Source organism: Petaurus breviceps, unplaced genomic scaffold (genome assembly GCF_028583685.1).
Source record: "Petaurus breviceps papuanus isolate PSGF00001 unplaced genomic scaffold, PetGlider_PUasm1.0 90503, whole genome shotgun sequence".
Taxonomy (NCBI): domain Eukaryota; kingdom Metazoa; phylum Chordata; class Mammalia; order Diprotodontia; family Petauridae; genus Petaurus; species Petaurus breviceps.
Genome location: NW_027187265.1, coordinates 1,584,887 through 1,595,428, shown reverse-complemented (window position 1 = coordinate 1,595,428; position 10,542 = coordinate 1,584,887).

The following is a 10,542-nucleotide window of genomic DNA, read 5'->3' as shown; positions in this document are numbered from 1 at the left end:
TATATCTATATATTTCTCTCTTAATATATATATATATATATATGTCTATATCTATTATTTCATTGATGGGGAAACTCCTTCCAATGCAGATCAATAACATATCTGTAACTTATAGTTTTAAGGCATTACCTAGAGCAATGAGAATTTAAGTGATTTGCCCAGGGTCACACAGCCAATTTATGTCACAAATAAAACTTGAACTTAGGTCTTCCTGATTCCAAGGTCAACTTTGTATTCCCCATGCTACTTTATTGTACATATCATCATCATTACTATTGTTATTATTACCACTTCTTAGCTGTGTGACCTTGGCCATGTCACTTAATCTCTCTGACACTAATTTTCCCCATCCTCTGAGTTGATAGACAAAGCAATCCCAGGAGGCACATGCTAGACATTTTGGAGATCAACCCTGGAACACCCTTTGGGTGTAGGGGACTGGGATCAGTTCACTGAGTGTTCTGAGAAGAAGAGAGAGAGTTGTGGAGTTCAATAGGAACAGATTTCTACTCCATCTTGATGAGAGAAACATGGCATCCAGCACTTGCATCCAAAAACACTGTGGAAACCTTGGGTGGCTATAGGAAGTAGCACCCGATACTTTAAGGAAGATGAAGAATCTCTCAGGTGCTGTCTCATCCAAAGTAGAGTCCAAGCAAAAGCAACTAATTCCTATGGTCACTTATGGTTCTCATAGCCTTTAATTAATTTGTTCATAGTCTTTAATTTGTGCAAGGGCTGGGGAGGTCATAGGTTACCTCCCTTTCCTGTGTTTTCCTCTCAAAATGGAGAACATGTTCTCTTTCTCTCTCCATCTCTCTCTCTCTCTCTCTCTCTCTCTCTCTCTCTCTCTCTCTCTCAATCTCTCTCTCTCTCTCTCTCCTCATTTAATCTGTGAACCAGTCCTAGTCACCTACACACACACACCTTCCCAGAGTTCCTTTCCAACATCTGATACCATGTATTTTGAGGTTGCTGCATCTCACAACCTAGGGATTTCATTCAAAATGTGCATGACAATTATTTCCTTGCCTATTTCATTCATGGAATTGCTGTAAGGAAAACACTTTGTAAGCTGTGCTCTATAAATAAGAATATGCAATGAATATAGAATTGTAGTCACCTTCAGGGAGCATTTTCTAGTCTAAGCCCCTCATTTTACAGAGGAGGAAACTGAAATCCGGAGATGTGGTGACTTGGCCAGGGTTTAAGATAATTAATAATAGTTATTAAGATAATTAATTAATAATAGAGCCAGCATTTAAATCTCAGTCTCCTGATTCCAAAATAAGGGCTATTTCTAGCATAATCCTTTGCTTTTATTTGTATACATGCAGTGTACTAAAGACTGATCTCCCTTAGAAAATATAGACTTGTATTGGCATCCTGGCACTGCCACTTTCTAGCTGGGTGATATTGAACAAAGGGCCTTTCCAATCCTTTGCTCAGTCTCCCTTTCTGTACCTAGAAGTAACTGGATTGGATGATGTCTACAGACCCTTCCAACTCTAAATCCTATGATTCTTGACCCTGTGTTACTGACCCATTTTTCTGGGGGAGCTTTCCTCTGGTTTCAAACCTTTCTCAAAATGAGAACAACAGCTCATACAATTCTTGGATTTCAGTAAAGAAGAAAGGAGGAGGACTTTTTTCAAATGGACCACTCATTCAGTGTTTGTAACTTTAGAGTGGGTTTATGCTAGCATTTCAATATCCTTTATCTTCACAGGAACATGGAAAAAGCTCCAATCTATTGAAAGATGAGAATTGGGAAGGGTGTGTGTGTGTGTGTGTGTGTGTGTGTACAGAATGGAAAACTCACAATTGTAGGCTGTACTAACTGCATCACTGACTGGAATTTCTTTTTTTTTAAACCATAGTAAATAAGAAGGATTAGACTTGTTCTGCAAAGATCTAGAGGGGAAAACTAGGGCCATGGGGTGGAAGTTACAAGAAGATAAATTTCAGCATAAGGAAGAACTTTGTAAGAATTGGATGAGGGAATAATAGCAACTCACATTTCCATAGCATTTTAAGGTTTACAAAATACTTCCTTCACAATGACCTTATGAGGTAAGTAGGGCAAGTATTATTATTATCCCTATTTTATAGATGAGGTAACTAAATCTCGAAGAGGGAAAATGATTTATCCAAGTTCATGTCAAATAAGTAAATAGTAGAGCAGGGAAGAGAAGTCAAGGATCCTGACTCCAAGTAGAAGACCCTGTATATCAGTGTTGTGGTAGTGGTGGTAGTTTGTCCTTCATCCTCCAAAAGGACCATGACATCAGGAAGTGATGCCATAACTTGCAAGTGATTTGGATTTAAGTGAGGGAGGGCTGTGCAAAGTCACCAGCCTCACTTTCTCCTTCGGAGGCATCTGGTGCAGTGACAAGATATAGATCTTGAGATTGGAAATGGCCCTAGATGCAGTGGGAGACTTTGGCCTTTTTAAGCTAAGATCTTTCTGAGTTCTTACTTTGACTGAAGAAACACCCATTCAGTGATTAAGGTTGGTTTAGAAATGAGGCAGAAAATGGCCCCTTTTATCTAACAACAACAAAAAAATCACTATGGGAGGGGAAGACCCTCAGGGTTTCTGGCCAAAACAGAAACAATTACCGTGTTTCCCCGATAATAAGACACCGTCTTATTATTTTTTTTGGACAGAAAAACACCAGAGGGCTTATTTTCAGGGGAGGGCTTATTTTAATGAACATTGACAGCAATTTTAATAAACAGGTAAAGGTGAACAAAAAAATGTACCTTTATTCGATAAGCAAATCACTGGGGAAGAACAGGATGATGCGCTCACTGCTGCAGCTCTGATTGGATGCAGCTCAGAGCGCAGCGCGTGTTTCACCGGGGGGGGGGGGGAGAACGGTGCATACAGAGGGTACCGTAATGTAGCGTGTAGCGCAGGGGATCACCTTCAATACAGTAGCAATCTCAATAGGGCTTATTTTCGGGGGAGGGCTTATTTTAGAGGAATCTTACACAGTAAGGGGAGGGCTTATTTTTGGGATAGGTCTTATTATCGGGGAAACACGGTAGTAATTCATCAATGATGTCAAGCTCCCATTAAACCATACATAAGGATCCCCTTGGGCTGCAAATTAACCTAGAAAACCATGTGTTAATATTTTCTATGTTCCATTATATTTTTATTTACTTTGTTAAATAATGATAACAGTAACTTAACATTTACATAACCCTTTGTCTGTGCCTGGCACTGGGTTAAGCACTTTACAGTTATTAACTCTTTTCATCTTCACAACAATCCTGGGAAATAGTTGCTCTTATTATTCCCATTCTACAGATGAGGAAATGGAGGCAAACAAAGGTTATGTGACTTACCCAGGGTCACATAGCTGAGAAGTATCTGAGGCTGGATTTGCACTTAGATTCAAGTTATAAGGCTGTATTTGAACTCAGATCTTTCTGACTCTAGGTCCAGCTCTCTACCCACTGCACCACCTACCTGTGCCAGAATATTCCCAATTCTATTTTAATCAGGCTCCCAACTCACTAGGGCATATTGCTGGCTCTAGAGTGGTTTTGTTACCTCTCATGCAGTAAATGCCCATGAAAGGATTCGAACCCATGACTTCTGATGCTTGAGGGTAGCCCATCACTGTAATTCAACCAGTCAGGACTGTCATTTCTCAGAATGATGTAGAGGGGATTTATGGATCCAGAGGAGAAAGTTGGACTTGAATGCTATGAGAATAACTTCCAAGCGTAAGGTTCTGATTTGACAACAAGGTTTTCATTTTTTCCCTTACACAGGCTGCTTTACAAAGGATGATGGCAGAAACTTCTATCTGAAGCTCAAGCTGGTAGACTTGTTACAAGAGAAGAGGGGTAAGAGCTGGGGGGGGGAGAAGGAGGAGGGAAGCAAACCATCTGATAATGAGATAAAGATTTTTAAAGAATCAGAGAGCAAGAAAGGTTTTTACCACTTCAAAGTTTTTCTCTTGGGAGAGCCCATGGTCAATATGAAGCTATGCTGTGAGACACAGCCCTCTCTGCCAAAGGCCTCATCTCCCTCCACACAGAATCCCTTGGCCTGTGAGGAGGCAGCTTTTCTAACATAAAACAGCTCCCTTTAGGCCAAAATCCTTCCTTCTTGTCTGATCCCAGGGAAATGATGCTGGGAACATCAGGGGAGATTCTCTTGGATTGTTGTTGAAAGGCATAAGTTCAAATATAAAGTGGAAGGAGCAGGCCAGAGAGAAGGCATATTTCAAAAGCTTTGATTGGCTTTATTTTTTAAACAAGATACTTTTAAACTCAGTCCAAACTGGCTGAATGTATACTTGGAAGGAAAATCAAATTACAGGCATCGAATTGAAGAATTTCATGCATGTGAGCAATGGGATAGGGTTGCCATGAAGACAGTGAGTGGGTTTCTAACCAGTGGTATTTGACTGGCTTGGCTGGTGTTTTCTCCCAGAGGCCCATTGCTTCTTAGTGTAAAGGCCTTTATTTTGGTGTTGTTTTTTTTTTTTATTTCAATAACATTATTATACTAAGAACAGAATAAATCCCTTTCTATAACCTCATATTTAAGGGATAGGACCCAATCTGAGCTTCCTTGTTCTTCCTTGCACTTCTTGATTCTTGTTCATCCCAAGGCAGTATTTTGGAAGTCACTTAACTATTTATTCCTTTGTAAAATGAGGGTAATAATTTCTTTTTTGGACTATACTTGTGATTTCTTCTATTTAAGGACTTCCAGTGTGGAAGCTCCTTCCATCAATTGGCAGCTACTTAATCTATCAGCAAGTATTTATTAAGCACCTACTATGTGCCAGGCACTGTCCTAGGTGCTGGGGACACAAATACAGTGACTTGTCCATGGTCATACAAGTAATAGGTATCAGAGTCAAGACTTGAACTGAAGTCTATCCTAACATGAATACTGGTTCTCTTTACATTATGCCATATGACTTCAATTTGGGGAGTTTAAAGGAGAAGAAGGGGAGAGCAATACTGGATGGAGTGTTATATTCTAAGATAGGGAGACTTGGGCTTAATAAATACTGTCTCAGATGCTTATCACCTATGCATCTTTACATCTCTGAGTCAAAGTTTCTTTCTCTGTGAAATGGAACTAATAATAGAAATATCTATTTTCTTAGCTTAGAAGGGAGGTAGCAGAACATGAGGGGAAGAGGGTTGATTTCCTATAATTTCCATCCAGTGGTGCTCTGGAGCTAAGACATCCTTCTTTTTTGAAAATCTTATTTTGAATGATATCTTTTGTTTTTACGTTAAAAAAAATTCCAAATATATCCATCTATGGTTACCCATGTAGCCATCCCTTATAAGAAAGTTTTTTTAAAAAGAAGAAAAGAAAAGCAATTCAGAAAAACAATCAACACATCAATTATGTCTGAAAACAGGAAATAGGTGCATTTTCTCAACTTTTCTCTGGGGCCAAGCTTGATCATCATAATAGGATGGTGTTCAATTTCCATTATTTTTGGTTTTTTCCATTTTCATTGTTGTAATCATTGTGTATATTATTTTTCTTTGTTTATTTGACTTCATTTTACATTGGTTCATTTAAGTCTTCTCACTGATCTCTGAATGTTCTATGCATCATTTCTTGTGGCGTAATAGTATTCCATTACCTTAGTGAACCACAATTGTTTAATCACTGCTCAGTTAATAGGCAACTCTTGCTTCCAGTTGTTTGCTATAACAAAAAAGCACTTTTATGAATATTTTAGTGTACATTAGACCTTTGGTTTTGTCTTTAATGTCCTTGAAGTTTACGCTTTTCAGTAGGATCTCAGGGTCATATGACCATGCACATGACCCATGGTATGGATATTCTAATGGCTTTTTCTCAATAATTTCAAATTATTTTCCAGACTGGCTGGATCAACACATAGCTCCATCAACAGTGAATTATTAGTCCTGTCTTTACAGAGTCCCTCCAAAATTGACTATCTTTTGTCATCATTATTAATTTTCTGGTGTGAGACAAAAGTTTAGAGTTGTTTTGATTTGTGTCTATTTTTTTATTAGAGATTTGTAGCAATCTTTCACATAGTTGTTAATAGTTTGAAATTCTTCTTTTGAAAATTGTTTGTTCATATCCATTGGTGAATAGCTCTTGATCTGTGTTAATTTCCTTTATTTCGTGGATAATAGACCCTTATCAGTATATTTTATGCAAGGATTTTGCCCCCTAATCAACACTCTCTTCTTACTTACATCAGTCTACATTATTAGTCTGTTATTCATTCAAAAGCTTTTCAGTTTGGTATAATAAAAATTATCTATTTTTTAATTTTTGTGACTTCCTCTATGTCTAATGTTGTTAAGGATATTCCCCTTATCCATAAGTAAGAGAGGTATTTTGTGTTTTCTTCTCATTTCTGATGGATCTTTTCATATTCAAGTTGCCTATTTATTTTGAGTTTATTGTGGTATATGGTATAAGATGTTGATCCAAACTTGATTTCTACCAAATTGCTTTCCAGTTTTCCCAGTGGCTCCTGTCAAATAGGGAGTTCTTCCCTAAGTAATTATGTTTTTAGATTTATAGGACAATGTGCTGTTGAATTTTAGCTTTTTTCTAATTCTCCTTTATTTGATCATTCTGATGATCAAATTTCTATTTTTTTAAATAGGTTTGCTGAATATAGCTCTGTGATGTAATTTGAGTCATGGAAGTGCTATTCTTCCTTCATTTCTCCTTTTTTCTCCATTATTTTTCTTAAGATTACAGACCTTTTGTTCTTCAAAATGAAAAATGTTTTAAGTAAATGTATTATCTTTATAGTGCTCCCTTGGTAGTTTGGTTAGCATAAAACAAAATATGTTCATTAATTTAGGTAGGCTCCTCATTTTTATTGTATTGATATGACCCAACCATGAACAATGACTATTCTCCAATTATTTAAATCATTCTTTATTTCTTTAAAGTGTATTTTGTAATTGTTTTGATATAAAAATGAGTTTGTCTCAGTAGATTGACTCTCAGATGTTTTGTGCATATTTAAAAATTATTTTGAATGGGATTCCCCTTTCTACTATTTTCTCTAGGTTTTGGAATCACTATATAGAAATGCCAATGAAGTCTAATTCCTCTTGTTTGCAGTAGTTAAAAAAAATACCAGTGCTTTTACAGTGGTAAGAATAGCATAGCTTTCAAATGAATCTCAGGTTTCTTCTATTCTCACTATATTACCAACTGAAGCTTTGCCAGCATTACCTTGAAGACAAAGGAACTTGAAATGCTAGCATAACTCACTCTAGTTTACAAACACTGAATAATTGAATCTGACTTCAGACCCTTATTAGCTCTGTGACCCTGGACAAGTGACTTAACTTCTTTGAGTCTTAGTTTCCTCATTCATTAAATGAGGCTAATAAGATAGTATCTATCTCTCAGGATCATTATGACTATCAAATAAGGCAATGTTTACCAAGTATTTGGGAAATCTTAAGAACTATATAAATGTCAGCTATTATTTTACAAAATAGGAAATTGAGGACTAGTGACTTGCCCAAAGTCACATCACTGGTGACAAATCAAGGAATCAAGAACTAGAAACAGATTCCCTGGCTTTTCCATTATACCATATCATATCTCTATTATTTGCCCATCCTACTTAGAGGGCTGTTCAGAGAATTGAGTGAGATAAAATATATAAAGTACTTCATAAATGCAAATTCTATAGAAATGTTGACTGGCATTCTAATTAGTAATTAATCTAATTAATAATAAGTTTGTAATAACTAATAATTAATAACTAGTGTTACTTTTCCCATACCTTCCTAGTGCCACAGACTTGAATATAGGAGGCTCTGGGTTCAAGTCTCACCTTAGATACTTACCAGCTATGTAATTCTGGGCAAGTGACAACCTCTCTGGGCTTCAGTTTCCTCATCTATAAAATGAGCAGGTTTGATCTGGTGGTTTCTCAGACCCTTTGGAGCTTTAAATCAATGATCCTATGAACAATGGATTATTAGATCAAGACTCACAAGATCTGGGTTCAAAATTTACCTCTGCTACTTATCTGATGAGGTCATCTTGTACTTTCTGGGCATCAATTTTCTCCTTGGAAAATGAAAAGATTAGACTAAATGATGTCTAAAATTCTATGATCATTTCTTTTTCTTCCTTTCAATCCTATTCTGGTATAAAGATGACTAAATCTAAGAACTATATCATTCATGACTATTTATGAAAATGACCCAGATATGGCATCAAGAAACCTAGATCAGAGATGTGAGTCTCTGAAAGGGGTTGACCCCAAGTTTCTGAGAAATTTTATCAATATATATGTAGCTAATCAATTCATATATTATACCCATCAATGTATATTTAGTTAGTCAACTAATCAGGAATAATCAAATAGGATAGATTTGTTCTTATAAAGGAATCCAGTCTCTTATAAAAGGCCTCAAACCTTTTGCAAAAGGTCCCAACCTGTATATTGCATAATCAGGTCATTTACTATGAAGTTTGCTTTCCTAATCATAGGAAGATAACTAGAGGACCTCCACCCTTTCTTCCTCCTGAGCAGGGGACCAAGTGGCATGACAGATGTGACTCAATTACATTGAAAGTCCCCCAGCCATTTCATTGGCCCCCCACCCTTCATTATACTCTTATTGCCCAACATGAGAGATGGCCATGAGCATTTGGTCACATGAGGGACCCTGGTTGTTGGGTTTTGACCTGGCCTCTGTAATGCAATGCCAAGCAAAGGCAACTTCCCAAGGTTCAAAATACCAGCATAGGTGCTCTCCATTTTATTCAGTAAAAAATTAAGAACAGAGAAGATCAAAATATGACATCATTCAAAATACAGCATTTACTAAGTATGATTCAATAATCTCCAAGTACTACCTGATTTAATCAAGTACTACCCCACCCCAGGACATTACATTCATTTAATCAATCACAAAGTCCTTCTTCTAAATACTACTCCACCCCTAGGCTGTACCTTCATTTAGTACATCACAAAGCCCCTCTTCTCAAATGGAGATTAGTTTCCAATCATAAGTAAAGTACATTCATTTGTTCAATCATAGAACACAAAAAAGGTCAAAAGTTCCCCACCCCTGGATCACAATTGAATCTACCCCAGAGTTACAACAAGTTTAAGCACAGCACTTAATACCCAAATGGAGATCTTTTCTTCATCTTGACAGGAGGCAAGTTCTCAGCAATCTTTGTTCCTGGGGAGACAAAGTTTAGCAAGGCCACTAGATACATTGCCAGTCTCTTCATTAATTCATTCTCTGTCTGCAGAACAGTTCTAGGACCCCTGAAAACATTAGCAAAACCCTCTTCCAGGATTTCTGTAAACATACAACAAGAAAATCCTTCTTCAGGGCTTCTGAACCAACAGCAAGGTTCCAAGAATTCTGCAACAACAGCACTGTCCTTCACCAACAGACAGTATTCACTCTCTGTCTGCAGAACAGTCTCTGGAGCTCTGAACCAAAAGCAAGGTTCCAACACTTCTGCAACAACAGCACTGTCTTTCACCAATGGACAAATCTGGCAAAACAACATCAAAACAGACAAAATACCAGCATAACAGCCATATCTCCTCAGTTCTTGGCAGCTCTGGGTGGCAGCTCTCAAAAGTCCTGGGCAATTCAAAGTGGCCCTCAGCAATCCTCTCAGTCTCTCTCTGCCTCCAAAGGTGCTGCTTCCAAAAAGTTCTTCTGTCTCTCTCTTGTGTCTCTCCAAATCTATGTCACCAGCTCCTCCCAGTTCAGCACTCTCTTTTCACAGTCAACAAGTCCATCCCACAAGTGGTATTAACAAGCTCTGGGTTTTAACACAATTAAACCAAAAACCAAGCCAATACAGGGGAATCTTTAAATGCCATTACTATTACATTCCACCCCTCCAGGATCCTTGACTTTACAATCTCAATCTAAATGGCCATGGACCCTGGAACAAATAGAGGCACTATGCTTTGTGATCCTGCTGACTATGCCATAATGTAATGCAATGCCAAGCAAAGGCAACTTCCCAAGGTTCAAAATACCAGCATAGGTGCTCTCCATTTTATTCAGTGAAAAAATAAGAACAGAGAAGATCAAAATATAACATCATTCAAAATGCAGCATTTACTAAGTGTGATTCAATAATCTCTATTTGGTCACATGAGGGACCCTGGTTGTTGGGTTTTGACCTGGCCTCCTACTGTCCAGTTGGCCCATGTAGATGTTTTGATACCCTCTTATCAGCCCAATCCCATGAACTGGCTCATCTACTTTGGTAGGACCAAAAGGAAGGTCAAGATAGTTCTGTTAAGGTTTGCTTACTAGTCCATTTGTTGACTAATGAGATTCTGTATTTTGTGTACACCCTTCTGGAGGTTAAAGGACAAGGTCAATCCACCAATCAGACTCTGTATTTTTGGTTTGCTCCACCTGTATTGTCCAGGTACCAAGCATTATAAAGCTATATAAAGCCCCCCTTCCTCCATCTCAGATCATGAGGAAGGTCTGCGATCTAATTCATTAAAGGGGGCCAGTTCCCTTTAATAAATG